The sequence below is a fragment of the Bubalus bubalis genome, chromosome 9 (genome assembly GCF_019923935.1).
Source record: "Bubalus bubalis isolate 160015118507 breed Murrah chromosome 9, NDDB_SH_1, whole genome shotgun sequence".
NCBI classification, from domain to species: Eukaryota; Metazoa; Chordata; class Mammalia; order Artiodactyla; family Bovidae; genus Bubalus; species Bubalus bubalis.
This window is the reverse complement of record NC_059165.1, coordinates 96715537-96731095: the sequence shown is the minus strand read 5'-3', so window position 1 is coordinate 96731095 and position 15559 is coordinate 96715537. Positions and strand designations below refer to the sequence as shown.

At 47.6% G+C, this 15559-nt stretch overlaps 1 protein-coding gene across 3 annotated transcripts in view; it reads right to left on the bottom strand.

Annotated features, from left to right (window-relative positions):
* The window catches only part of OLFM2 (olfactomedin 2), a 75466-nt gene that overhangs the window by 10976 nt on the left and 48931 nt on the right, over nt 1-15559 (bottom strand). The window lies entirely within an intron of this gene.

Sequence of the window (15559 nt, the reverse complement as noted above, 5' to 3'; positions counted from 1 at the left end):
GGGATCTTCCCAGTCCAGGGACTGGACCTAGTACTCCTGCATTGCAGGCAGATTCTTTACCATCTGAGCCACCAGGGAAGCCCACCTGGTCTAAAACAAGAAGGATGCCCCATGGGACTTCCCTGGTGGTCCAGAGGGGTTAAGACTCTGAGCTTCCAGTGCAGGGTGTGTGGGTTCAATCCCTGGTTGGGGTACTAAGATCCCACATGCTGCACGGGCAGTAAGTAAATAAATAAAACAACAACTAAAACAAAAAACAAAAAAAAATTTTTTTAAAAAGGAGGATGGCTCAAGGTTAGAAGAGTAACCCCAGGGCAGAGATAAATTAGGAGGCTGGGATTAACACACACACACTACTATACACACTGCTGCTGCTGCTGCTGCTAAGTCGCTTCAGTCGTGTCTGACTCTGTGCGACCCCATAGGCGGCAGCGCACCAGGCTCCCCCGTCCCTGGGATTCTCCAGGCAAGAACACTGGAGTGGGTTGCCATTTCCTTCTCCAATGCATGAAAGTGAAAAGTCAAAGTGAAGTCGCTCAGTCGTGTCCGACTCTTAGCAACCTCATGGACTGCAGCCCACCAGGCTCCTCCGTCCATGGGATTTTCCAGGCGAGAGTACTGGAGTGGGGACTATACACACTACTATATACAAAATAGATAATCAACAAGGACCTACTATATAGCACAGGGAAATCTACTCAATATTCTGCAATTACCTATATCGGAGAAGAATCTGAAAAAGAATAGATTATATGTATACGTGGGGCTTCCCAGGTGGCGCTAATGGTAAAGAATCTGCCTGCCAATGCAGGAGACACAAGAGACAGGGATTTGATCCCTGGATCGGGAAGACCCCCTGGAGTAGGATATGGCACCCCACTCCAGTATTCTTGCCTGGGAAATTCGATGGACAGAGGAGCCTGGAGAGCTACAGTCCATGGAGTCCCAAGGAGTTGGACACGACTGAGTGACTAAGCACGCAGCACACGGATGTATATGTATAAGTGAATCACTTTGCTGTACACCTGAAAGCTACACAACATTGTAAATCAACTATACTCCAATATAAAATAAAAATTTTAAAAGAAAAGAGTGACCCAGGAATGCCTTCCCCCTTGGATCTGAGAACGAAGAACTAGTTTCACCTTTTTTCATAGCAAATATAGTTCTTAACAAACAAAAACAGAATCATGAATGTGAGTTCAAACACCTCCATCTGTGCTCCCCTGGCCCTGGTTCCCAAGCAATTTGGACGGAATCCCCTGAAGATTTTCGTTTATGCAGAGACAAAGCAGCCTGGTTCAACATAATTAACATCCCTTTCTTACATTCTGTAGCGTGTCCTTTGAAGCAAACAAGCCATCTTCTCTCAACATATGAAATATTGAATTGTAAAAGAGAAGCAAGATTTAAGTGGCACGGAGAGAAGGCCTTCATGGCTTGCCTAAAGTAATTGTCTGCGTTGGACGTACCTTGCCGGGGTATTCTCTGCAGCAGCTCAATTAAATGCCTGGGGTTTGGCTGCCAAATCTCTGCATGGCAGAGATTCTGAGTTTCACCCGTGGGGTTCCAGTTCAAAAACACAGTCAAGTTCAGGTCCCGGGAAATTGCTAAAACGTCCTGGAAGGCTCAGCATCTGAGTGTCTAAATACCAGTTCCCCAGACTGGGTTGAGGTTGGAACCAAAGTTACAAATTCTTGGAGGTCATAGTCCTAGGAATAGAGAACACCTATAACTAACAGAAGGGGCTTCCCAGGTGGCACTAGTGATAAAGAACCCGCCTACCAATGCAGGAGACTTAAGAGACGAGGGTTCAATCCCTGGGTCAGGAAGATCCTCTGGAGTTGGTAGTGGCAACCCACTCCAGTATTCTTGCCTGCAAAATTCCACGGACAGGGGCGCCTGGCAGGCTACAGTCCATGGGGCTGCAAAGAGTCAGACACGACTGAGCACATCACTAACAGAAATGTTTGTATCAGCAGGTGTGAGAGCCCTCCTGGTACAGACACTTCTGGTCTGGTAGCCCGTCTCATCTCTAATGTGGCACACGTACTGGAGGAAGCCAGACACTCTGTCGGTTGAGCGATTGGTTCCAAGCTTAATATTCTTGCTAATGGGCTCTAAGAGCATAAGCCAGGCATTCAACTAGCTCTTCCTCAAATTGTCTTTTCTGCCCAGAATTTTTCAAATGCTTTCACCCAAGCTACTACCCCAATTAAACAGCAGTCTTGGTAACCAGTCCAGGACTAAGGACGAGACACACAGGGAAAGTTTTTCTAGCTGTCAGGTCCAGGATCATCAGCTCAGCCTACAGCTCCATCACCTACGTCTTGGTTCAGAAAACAATTCCTGGTTCTTTTGGGAGCAGAGAGATTGCCACAGAATCCTGGGGGGAGGGGCCACCAACCATTAAGTGCTGGCTATCAGGGGTTCAGCCAACAGGAACAGAGCAAGAGGCTGCCTCTTAATGAGTCAAAGATATTATTTCATGGAGGCTGTATAATTTAATCAGGAAGCAGAAGTGTCTTGGGGCTCATATATTTATTTGTTCCCCGCCTTGTTCCGGAGAGGACCACAAGTGGTTTACAAGGATATGTAAAATAACGCACGAGAGCTCCAATTAAAGAGGAGAGCAGGAATTAGATATTTCTGGAGGGCAGGCTGTCAATCCAGAGCCAAAGCCTTCAGGCTTCTGCATTTTGTATTTAACCCAGTCAATCCCACTCTAAGAATGTAGCCCAGGGAAATGGGGTGGACGAGCACTCACTCGATGGCTATAAGAATGCTCATTAAAATGCTGTCTAAAATTGGACAAGTGGAATTTTTTCCCTCTCCAGTCTTTTGCCAATAGGGAGGCTGATTTAAAAACTCTACAGCGGAACTTCCCTGGTGTCCAGTGGTTAAGAATCCCACGGCCAATGCAGGGGACACTGGCTCGATCCCTGGTCTGGGAAGATCCCACATGCTGTGGGGCAACTAAGTCCACGCGCTGCAGTTACCGAAGCCCTCATGCCTCGAGCCTGTGTTCTGCAACAAGAGATGCCACCACAATGAGAAGCCCGAGCGCTGCAGCTAGAGGGTAGCCCCCACTCGCCACAGCTAGAGGAGGCCCATATGCAGCAACGAAGACCCAGTGCACCAAAAGTAAATGAAATAAACTAAAAACTCTACAGGGATGAATACTCTGTGTGTGTGTGTTAGTTGCTCAGTTGTGTCCGACTCTTTGCGACCCCATGGACTATAGCCCACCAGGCTCCTCTATGAAATTTTTCAGGCAAGAATGCTAGAGTGGGTAGCCATTGCCTTCTCCAGGGGATCTTTCCAACCCAGGGATCAAACCTGGGTCTCCTGCATTGCAGGAAGATTCTTTTACCCCATGAGCCACCAGGGAAGCCCGGGGGAAACACTATGCACCCATTAAAATTGAGAACAAGCAGGGATTTTTATCACCATCTTTAAATGTATCTTGAGGCAAAAGTTCTCTACAATAAACACAGACTGTTCTTGTGAAGATTTTTTTTCAGTCCCTTAAAGTTTTGTCTTTGCAAGGGAGAAAGGGAAGAAAGAGAAAAAGTAGAGACACTAGAGCTCGAAGGAAAGCTAAGAAAAACCCAGCCCTTAAAAACCTGAACAACCAGCATATGGTTGGGCCATAAATTTGGCTCCCAGCTCCTTAGCAGCCAACTCAAAAAAGGGAAAGCTGGTCATTTATGCGGCTCCCAGTGTCCTGAAACAAAAGCACGCCAGATGCTCAGGAGAAAACTTAACTATTTTTAGTACCAAGAACAGGCAAGGCTCTCTCCCACGGTCCTCCCCAAAAAAGGAGCCCATGTGATGTCACCAGGATCTTTCCAGACAACATCCTTACGGTAGAAATGAATCGTTTTCTCTGGACGTTCCTTCTCCCTACTCAGATGGTGGAAAGGTCAGATGGTCTGAGAGTCAGACTGCCTGGGTTTATGGAGGGCTTGGCCCCTCCCCTGTGGTGTGAGTGGGATCACCTCTATAAGCCTCCATATCCTCATCTGTAAAATGGACATGATACCTGTACCTACCTCACAGAGTTGCCAGGAAGCTTGAATGAGTCAAGACTACATGTGTGAGCAAGGAGAAGAGTCATCAGCATGTATTGACAGTGATGCTACAGAGGGTTTGCTTTTGCTATTATTATAATCCTCGTGACACTCTAATGCCAATTTGGTGACTTCCTAAAGTCAAAATCGTTTGAGTTTGATGCAGGTATGAAACTGAGATGATCGGGAAGAATTGGTGCTGGGACTTCCATGGTGGTCCAGTGATTAAGACTTTGCCTTCCAAAGCAGGGGGTGCAGGTTCTATTCCTGGTAGGTGAGCTAAGATCCTACATGTCACTCGGCCCAAACAACAAACAAACAAACATAAAACAGAAGCAATATTGTAACAAATTCAATAAAGACTTTTTCAAAATGGCCCACTTTAAAAAAATCTAAAAAAAAAGCAGGGGGACTTCTCTGGTGGTACAGTGGATAGGAATCTACCTGCCGATGCAGGGGACACTGGTTCAGTCCCTGGTGCAGGAAGATCCCACATGACTAGGAGCAACTAAGCCCGTGCACCACAACTACTGAGCCTGAATGTTGCAACTATTGAAGCCGGAGAGCCTAGAGCCCGTGTGCCACAGTAAGAGAAGCTACCACAACGGAAGCCTGAGCATCTCAACTAGAGAGTAGCCCCTGCTCACCGCAACTAGAGGAAGCCCTCTTACAGCAACAAAGACCCAGTGCAGCCAAAAAAAAAAGAGTCACTGAAAGTCCATTTGATTTGGGACTGAGAATGCAAGATGAGAAAGACTCACAGACAGTCGGATGGTAGAGAGATAAAGAAAGAGAGACAGCATCAAGTCCTGCCAAAGAGGGACAGAGATGCTGCTCCATCTTACTTGCCATGTGACTTGGCTGGCTTCTGGTTCCAGACCATCTCCTTGACATAATTTGGTGGAGAGGAGTCCTGCTTCAGAGTAACAGGCAATCAACAAGGCTCACACGACCCTGTTCTCTGTGGCCCATCTTCTGGCCAGTGGTCCCCAACCTTTTTGGATTCTTGGAAGACAATTTTTCCACGGACCAGGCAGGGTGGGAAGGATGGTTTCAGGATGATTCAAATGCACTTCACTTACTATGCACTTTATTTCTATTATTACATCAGCTCCATCTCAGATCATCAGGCATTAGATCTCGGAGGTTGGGGACCCCTGCCAGTCATCTTACTCTTCCTGGAACACATCACGCTTTTTCCCCACAACCCGTCCACTGGCTGGACCCTCTGCCATCAAAACTCTTGCCCGAGTCATACAGCAAATTCCTATTGGCTATCTATTTTATATATGGTAATGTAAGTTTCCATGTTACTCTTTCCATACATCCTGCTTCAAACCGGAGCTCTGTAACAACCTAGAGGGGTGGGATGGGGAGGGAGGTGGGAGGGAGGTTCAAGAGGGAGGGAATCATACCCTATGGCTGATTCATGTTGATATTTGGCAGAAACCAACACAATTCTGCAAGGCAATTACCCTTCAATTAAAAAATAAATTAAAAAAATTTTTTTTAAAAAAGAACTCTTGCCAGGGAGATCCCTGGCACTCCAGTGGTTAGGACTCTGAGCTTTCACTGCAGGAGGTATGGGTTGGACCACTGGTCAGGGAACTTTAGAACCCACATGACATGCAGCATGGCCAAGAAATTGAAAAAGAAAAAAACGATTTTTAATCTTGCCCTATCTCTAGGCTAACCCTTCCCCATTAGGGCTCAGGCATAAATGTCTCTTCCAAAAGCAGCCTCCACTGTCCCTTCCCCATCCTACCCAACTCTCAGGCATCCTGTGCCTTTTTTTCCCTAATACTTCTATTTCTTCTTAGTGTATGTCAAGCACTGTTCTAAGCACTCTGCATGCTTTAACTGATGGAGTTCTCACCACGGCACTTAGACAGGACTGTCATTATTCGCCTTTGATGAATTGAGATTCTAACATGACCATCCGTCTCCACAGTCCTCATCACCACACTGCAGCTCCCCTGTCCTCCTTCAAGCCCTGATCACAATGGCCACTGGGGGCAACTTCCCTCATGGTCCAGAGGTTAAGAATCCATCTTGCAATGCGGGGAACTTGGTTTCGATCCCTGGTTAGGGAACTAAGATCCCAAATACCACAGGGCAATTAAGACTCAATGAGGCCAAACAAATAAATATGGGGGGGAAAGAAGAAAAACAAAGGAATTAGGGGCTTCCCTGGTGGCTCAGTGGCAAAGAATCCACCTGCCAATGCGGGAAACACAGATTCCGTCCCTGATTAGGGATCGTATCCCACATGCCACGGAGCAACTAAACTCCTGCTCCACAACTACTGAGCCTGTGCTCTAGAGTCAAGGAGCTGCTACTACTGAAGCCTTCGAGCTCTTATGCTCAGAAACAAGAGAAGTCACTGCAGTGAGAAGCTGCAACTAGAGCTTGCCCAAGCAGCAATGAAGACCCAGCACAACAAAAAATAAATAAATAAAATCATATCCTTTCAAAATAAAATAATAATAACAATTAAAAAAAAAAAAAACAATGGCCATTGGGACCTCTTGGGTGTGACCACTGGCTCAAAGCCTACCTCTGTTCTCAGACAGAAAATATCATGGAGATAGGGAGCTCTGTCTGCTTTGGTCATTGCTGAATCCCCCGGCCCTGCCATGATCAATACTGAGTAACTAGACGCTGATGGGCTGGTGAGTCAGAGAGCAAACGTCCTCACAGACCCACCATGCATTTCCCCTCCGCCACCAAATGGGTTTCCATCTCTTCCAGGGAGGGACTGGCTGAGATCAAACGGCAGATCGGCTGAGGCAGGCACGGAGGCGGCTGCCGCTCCCCTCTGACTCTGGGGATGGCGCAGGGCCATGATGAATGATCAGGGACATGCTTGTCTGCCTCGTCTCAGCCGTGACGGGTCCTGAGTCCCTCTGGAGGGCTTGAGATAATAGCAGGCTGCCCCTGTCAAACCTAGCGGTATTGGCCAAATCCCCCCTGAGTGATAAGCTTGACAGGCTTTAAAGAAGACATCAGTTCACCCGTGCTGAGATGGAGAACCAGGATCTCCCTCAGTCTGAGCAGCTGGGGCCTGGCTGGTGAGAGCCTGCGGCCAAGGGAAGGGCTGGGATGGCATGTGGGGAGGGGGGCGGCTGTAAATCCATTCATTCATTCACTTTTTTTTTTTTTTGCTGTACCACTCAGCTTTCAGGATCTTAGTTCCCCCACCAGAGATGGAATCCTGGCCCTTGACAGTGAAAGTGCCAAGTCTCAACCACTGGACCAGCAGGAATTCCCAATTCATTTATTCTTTTTTGTAAATATAATCTTCTTTATTTATTTTTGGCTGTGCTGGGTCTTCATTGCTGTGAGGGCTTTTCTATAGTTGCAGCAAGCAGGGGCTGCTCTCTATCTGAGGTGTGCAGGCTGCTCTCTATCTGAGGTGTGCGGGCTGCTCTCTGTCTGAGGTGTGCAGGCTGCTCTCTGTCTGAGGTGTGCAGGCTCCTCATTGTGGCGGCTCCTCTTCTTGCAGAGCACGGGCTCTAGGGCATGCAGGCTTCAGTGGTTGTGGCTCCCAGGATCTAGAGCACAGGCTCAGTCGTTGTGGCACACAGAACTTACTTGCTCCAAGGCATGTAGGATCTTCCCAGATCAGGGATCGAACCTGCATCTCCCATACTGGCAGGTGGATTCTTTACCACTGAGCCACCAGGGAAGCCCCTGATTCATTTATTCTTTCATATCCTTCCAATGCAGATTACCCATCTCGCCCTGAGAGGCTACTCAGGCTGGCACACACAACCTCTTCCCCTCTTGAAGCCACACAAGCCATGGCAGAAGACCCCCCCAGTGCCCTCTGGGCCCCAGTCCACACACATATTCCTGGATCCTAGGCTCTGCCATTACATTGCCAATGGGGGCCAATAAAGAATGGAACAGACTTTCTTGGGATGAGAAGAGACACAGGTCTCTGAGTTTGACTGACTGCCCTCCCTGGGGTCCAGGGAAGGTGTGGAGAGGGCTTGTCTTGTGCAAAAATTTACAAACACAGTCCATTCCCTTGGAGTGCGGCCCAGACTGTTGGAATCACCTCGAATCCCCATGGATAGCCCCAAGAGTAGAGTTTATGGGTAGAGCTCTGCATCCAGGCTACCATACAAGGGCCAATCCAGTCCTCATACCAACTTGCTTTGATAGAGGACAAGTTCTTCTCTGTCTCCAGCCCTCAAGAACACCCCATTTGAGAAGGCTCCTCTGGGAGGAAACAGACTTTCACTTGAGTCTCCTGAGTCTTACCATCTTCCTTTCAGATCCCCAGCACCTCCTGAGCTCTTTATCACCCCAGGCCTTTGAACATGCTGCTTACCCCCAAAGTCATTCTGATGTGAGAGTTTGCCCCAGGACTGATGGAATGGAGACAGAAAACAGGCAGATTCTTGTGTTTTACAGGCACAGCCTGTGACTTCACTAGGGGCCCGGTGATTGAGACTCTGAGCTTCCACTAGAGGGGGCACAGGTTTGATCCCTGGTCTGGGAACCAAGATCCTGCATGCTGCTCGGCAAAGCCAAAAAAATAAAAAATAAAGACAGAGTCCATAGGACTCTGACCACCTCTACGTGAAACTGCCAAATTAGGTAGATGGGGTGAGGAAGAGAGAGGGTTTGGCGAGATACATATTTGCATGCTCTCAGCAGAGATGGGATGGAAAGAGACATCCCTGGTGGGCTAGTGGTTAAGACTCCAAGCTTCCAATGCAGGGGACACAGGTTCAATCCCTAGTCATGGAACTAAGATCCTGCATGCCAAGCAGCCAAAAAGTAAACAAATAAAACTAAACCAATTGCTTGAATTAAGATCCCTGAAAGCCCTAAAAGAGTTCTGTTTCTCTTACCAGCCTCTAAGATACCTTAGCTGCTCACTAAATACCCGTGCATGAACAGGCGGCTATAGAGTTCATCAGTACAGGCTGCTTCAGCCCCAATTCTGATCCACTCCTTCCTGTGTGACCCTGGGCAAGTAGCTTAACCTCTCTGTGCCTTTCTTCGCCCCTCTGCTTCCTCATCTAAAAGTTGGGATCATAATGGCCAGGCTTCTCAAAATTCTTGTCAAAATGATGAATTAGTACATGTCAAGAGTTAGTCACAGTGTGTGGTATATTGTGAATGTCCAGTCAGTGGGAGTTTTTATATCAATTCATGGAAAAGACCCTGATGCTGGGAAAGACTGAGGGCAGGAGGAGAAGGGGGCGACAGAGGATGAGATGGTTGGATGGCATCATCGACCTAATGGACATGAGTTTGAGCAAGCTTTGGGAGTTGGTGATCGACAGGGAAGCCTGGTGTGCTGCAGTCCATGCTGGGGTCACAAAGAGTCGGACCCGCTCGAGTGAGCGATTGGAAAACAACAAATGGAAACAGCACTGTTCTAGAACTGTCTTAGGTCCCCTGCTGACTGTTTAACTTTTTACATATTATTTTATTTTATTCAGGCTTCTCAGGTGGCACAAGTGGTAAAGAACCCACCTGCCAGTGCAGGAGATGTAAGAGATATGGGTTCGAACCCTGGGTTGGGAAGATCCCCTGGAGGAGGGAATGGCAACCCACTCCAGTATTCTTGCCTGGAGAATTCCTTGGACAGAGGAGCCTGGCAGGCTACAGTTCATGGGGTCACAGAGTCGGACACAACTGAAGCGATTTAGCACACACTTATGCTGTGAGGCATGTGGGCTCTTAGTTCCCCAACCAGAGAGCAAACGCTTGCCCTCTGCATTGGAAGAGTGGAGTCTTAACCACTGGATCACCAGGGAAGTCCTTCCTGCTGACTTTTTAAAAATAAACTTTTTATATTGGAAGGATTTTAGATTTACAAAAAAGTTGTAAAGAGAGGGCTTACATACACCCCTCACCCAATTTCCCTTGTTGCTAACCTATTACATATTCGTGGGACATTTGTCACAACTAAGAAACCAGTTCAGGTTCATCACTCATTAAACTCCAGACTTTACTCAGATTCCTCCAGTTTTTCCAGGGGTACCCTGGTGGCTCAGACAACAAAGAATCTGCCTACGATGCAGGAGACCCAGGTTTGATCCCTGGGTCAGGAAGATCCCCTGGAGAAGGAAGTGGCAACCCACTCCAGTATTCTTGCCTGGAGAATCCCATGGACAGAGGAGCCTGGCGAGCTACAGTCCATGGGGTCACAAAGAGTCAGACACGACTGAGCACACACACACCAGTTTTTCCACTCATGTCCCTTTTCTGGTCCAGACTCCCATTCAGGATCCCACACTGCATTTAGTTGTAGCACTCCCTTAATCTCTGGTCTGTCACAGTTTCTCCATCTTTCCTCGATTTTCATGACCTTGGCAGTTTTGACGACTACTGATCAGAGATTCTGTAGCAGGTCCCACTGGCTTTGAAGGGCCAGGAACCAGGTTTTAATTTCTCCCTGAGGCTTCCCTGGCTCCCAGCCTGATGCCTAGCACGCAGTAGCTGCTGCACAGACACTTCCTGAATGAATGAACACGTGAATGACAGTCATTTATTTCTTTATCTTCCGCACTCCATGTTCCACAGGCATTCCTGCCAGAGGCTAGATCTAGAAAAGTTCACAGAGAAATAAAAGCTCTTCTCCTTTCAGAAAGGTTCGTTTTTGATCCCTTCTTTGTAGACATCAAGGATTTATTTCTTTAATATTTAGGGGCTTTTGTACCAAAGGGAAGTGACTACATCTGCATCAGATGTCTCATTTTCAAAGGCATGTGAGAGAGATCTTTCTAGCAAGACGGGGGTTTCTTCCTTGCCAGTGCCATCATTTGATTTCTCTGTTTCTCCCTCCCCAGCTTTCAGGCAGGGGCGGAGTGGAGGGGTGAGGGAACTATGGAATTACCCACATTTTGATGTCCTCTCTGTCACCCGAGGAAGCTTAATTAGAAGAACCTTGCAAAGTTTACCGAGGCTGAAGCAGCCTCAGGACCTGGTGTAAAAAGTGGCATGGCTGGTGATGGAGATAAATTGTTATTGTTGTTGTTTAGTCACTAAATTGTGTCTAACTCTTTTTTGACCCCATGGACTGCAGCCCACCAGCCTCCTCTGTCCATGGATTTCCCAGGCAAGAATTCTGGACTGAGTTGCCGTTTCCTTCTCCAGGGGATCTTCCTAACCCAAGGATCGAACCTGTGTCTCCTGCATTGGCAGGTAGATTCGTTACCACTGAGCCACCTGGGAAACCCAGAAATGAATTAGAGTTTTATTTCCCATCCCTCTGAATGGCTCAATATTTGCCACAGGGACCAAGAGACCTGCCTTTGGGTACATACAGCATGCACCTTTTTAACATTAGTTAGTCAGAAATGGGAATGCCCTTACGCCAAACAGGCATTGGGAGTCTGGCTGTTTTTTTATTTCTCAGCTCTGGGAGGCCAAGGGGAAGCCAGGGAATGGAAGAAAAATGTACACGTCGAGGTCATCTTGCTCCCCCCAACCAACCCCGCAACCATGGTCCCTGCAGCTGAAAGACACCGAGCCAGGTTTAATCTCTCACCCAAAGTTTGTCAGAAGTAAAAATGAGCCTGGGTGAGCTTTTCTGACACTTCTCCTGACTTACAGGAATTCAATTTCTGGCCTGGGCATAAATTTGCCGCCAACAGTCCCCGCTGTGGGGGATGGGCCCATTGGCTGAGGTTGGATTCCTGAAATCAATGCAGCGGTGCATGGAAAAGGTCGTCATGGGGGAAATTGATCTTCTGTGGCTGGCTCAGGAATTTCACACTAGGAGCCAGGGATGCCCTGGCACAAAATGGAGGCATTCGCTATGAGGCTCCTGGGCGAGGGATGAAGGGAGGGAGGCCTTGAAGGCTGGACAGTGCAGTCAGGAGGTGACGATCTGCTGGCTAATAACTCACAGGGACAGCCAAGCATCAGCACTGTCTGAAACTGACTTCCGGAGGCTCCATGGGCGCTTCTGGGGGTGGCAAGTTAATTTGGGGTCCAAAGCTTTGATCATTTGGTTACACCTTGGATACATATTCCAGGGTTTCAAAGATGGGCATTCAATTCCCCCAGCCAAGGTGAGGCAACAGAGCATGGTCATTTAGGGTGCCAACTCTGCAGCCAGGTTGCCTGAGGTCCACTCAGCTCTGCTGTGTGACCTTGGGCAAATGACTTAACCACTCTGGGCCTCCATTTCCCCACTTGTACTACAGCACTAAGCATAGTACTGATGTGGGACTTCCTTGGTGGTCCAGGGATTAAAAATCTACCTGCCAATGCAGGGGACACAGGTTCAATCCCTGGTCCAGGAAGGTTTCACATGCCAAGGGGCAATTACTGAGCCCGCGCTCCACAACAAGAGAAGTCACCACAACGAGAATCCTGAGCACTGCAACTAGAGAAAGCCGTCAGGCACAAAGATCCAGCACAGCCACAAACAAAACAAATATATGAATCTGTTTGCAGTGAGGGAGGAGGGGGAGAACTATTCAGCCCATGACCACGTGTGAGCAGGGAACAGGTCTGGTCAGGAAGATGGTTGAGGGTGGATCAGCCAGAGTGAGACAGAGAGGCAGAAAAAATCCACCAGCAAGATTCAACTGAGCACATCAGGGGGCTGATTCAGCCCCTGCTTTGGAGTTTTCCAGAGCTTTCAAAGAAATAGATCTCAGAGAAAACAGCCCCAGCCATGAGACACATCCTCCGCTCAGAAAGGGGAGGAGGCAGTGCTGGCCACCAGGGTCACCGGAGCCCTTTGTTAGCGAGAACGGGCCACTTGAAGGGAAATCGATCCTGGCTAAGCACGAAGCAGCTGCTCCCAGCCAAAGCTGCTACAGAGAGGCCCTTTGCACCCTCTCCTCCGGGGCTGGGACAGGAGCCAGCAGGAGCCCGGGGATTGTTCTGCCAGGTGGCGGGTCTCGGAAGGGCCTTCAATCAGCATGCATTGTGGCCGCTGGCTCCTACATCCGTCCCAAGTGAAGTTTCAGCATCACCTGCACTCACCAGAGATCCGGGCTTATAATGGAATGGTTAACATTATCATCAGCCTTGCCAAGTGCCATCCATGTGCGTGCGTGCATGCTAAGTCGCTCCAGTTGTGTCCACCTCTTTTTTACTCTATGGACTGTAGCCTGCCAGGCTCCTCTGTCCATGGGATTCTCCAGGCAAGAATACTGGAATGGGTGGCCATTTCCTTCCCCATAGCATCTTCCCAACCCAGAATTGAACCCGAGTCTCTTGCATCTCTTCCATTCGCAGGCAGATTCTTTACCACTAGAGCCACCTGGGAGGCATTATGCATGCACATCTATGCCTGAGGAAATTCCCAGAGTCACCTCTTAGCCACATGACCTTCAGCAAGCAACTTGAACCTCACTGTGCCTCAGTTTCCCATCTTTAAAACAGGGCCAACAGCAGCACCCACCTCTTAGGATTGTAGTGGAGGTGAGTGGCACACAGAGCTTCAAACCATGAGTGATAAGAACTGTGGAAGGAGACTTCCCTGGTGGTCCAGTGGTTAAGAATCTGCATTGCAATGCAGGGAACATGGGTTTGATCCCTGATCTCCGAACTAAGAGCAATTGAGCCCATGCAATTACTGAGCACATGCATCACAACTAGAGAGTCCGTGTGCTACAATGAAAGATCCTGCAACCCAGTGCAGCCAAATTAATTAATTTTAAAAAGGCGGGGGCCTTCCCAGGTGGTGAAGTGGTAAAGAATCCGCCTGTCAATGTAGGAGATGCAAGAGACTTGGGTTCAATCCCTTGGTGGGGAAGATCCCCTGAAGAAGGAAATAGCAACCCACTCCAGTATTCTTGCCTGGAAAATTTCCTGGATAGAGGAGCCTGGTGGGCTACAGTCCTTGGGGTTGCAAAGAGTCGGACACAACTAAGCATATACACACAAATCCCTTGCTATAAGTTAAAGATAATCCTAAAAGTAATCACAGCAAAAACAAAACAATATTAAAAGAAAAAACGGAACTATGGAAGGTCACCCCCTGATAGGGTTGTCTCCTTTCATCTCACAACAGTTGTGGGGTGCAGGGGGTGTCCTAAGTCAAAGGTCAGGGAGGAAAGTAGCAGAACCTGACATGCCATTGGTCTGTTGGGAGACAGTAGCCACGCTAGATAGTTCCATGGAGAAAATTTAATATCGGGAGTGTGGTGCCAAGGACCCAGAAGGGCTGGATGAGGGAGGTGGGGAAGGTAAAGTGATCAGAAGAATAGCAATTGTAATAAGCTGCGAGGTTGGCAGGGCAAAGGGGGTTACTAGAGCTAGACCCAAGGAAGGGACACAAGACCACTACTGCAGCTAAGTAACAGGGACAGAAATCCCCTGACTTCTCTTTTCCTCCCACCTACAACTCCTACCACGGCTTCCCATTGGCCAAACCTAACAGGAAGCCAGTGAGCAAGGGAACCTGGGAAATGTAGTTTTCAGGGGTCAACTTCCCTCAGATACCAAGAGCAAGGTAAGGGTACCTAACTCAGGACCCAGGCTGCCTCTTTCTAAATTCTGCTCTGGTCAAATGTCCCATTTTATGCCTCACAATAATAAGTCTTTGAAGGAACAGGGATTCTTCTTTAAGGGAGGTAAGCAGGGAAGGCTTCCTTGAAGAGGTGATTTTTTTTTAATTTTTTTTTTTATTTTTCTTGTTGAATTTTCCTTTTATTTTATTGGCCACACCATGCAGCATGCGAGCTCTTAATTCCCCAATCAGGGATCAAATCCATGCCCTTGGCAATGAAAGCACGGAGTCTTAACCACTGGGCCACTGGGAAATTCCCCAAGGAGGTGACTTTTTTCCTTCAAACTTTAAATTTTTTATTTTGTATTGGGGTATAACTGATTAACAATGTTGTGGTAGTTTCAGGTGAACAGTGAAGGGACTCAGCATATATATACATGTGTCCACTCTCCCCTAAACCTCCCATCCAGGCTGGCACATAACACTGAGCAGAGTTCCATGTACTAATACAATAAGTCCTTGTTGGTTATCCATTATGAATGTAGCAGTGGTACATAACCTTCCCAAACTCCCTGACTATCGATTCCCCCCAGCAACCAGACATTCATGTTTTAAGTCTGTGAGTCTCTGTTTTGTAAGTAAGTTCATTTGTACTATTTCTTTTTAGATTCCACATATAAGAGATGTCATGATATTTCTCCTTTGTCTGAGTTACTTCATTTAGTATGACACTCTCTAGGTCCATCCGTGTTGCTGCAAATGGCATTATTTTATTTTTTTAATGGCTGAGTAATATTCCATTATATATATATATATATATATATATATATATATACACATACATATATATATACATACATATATATATACACATACACACACACACACACACACCCCCAACACCTTCTTTATCCATTCCTCTGTCCATGGACATTTAGGTTGCTTCTATGTCTTGGCTATTGTAAACAGCCAATGCAGTGAACACTGGAATGCATGTATCCTTTCAGATCATGTTTTTCTCTGGAATATGCACAGGAATGGAATTGCA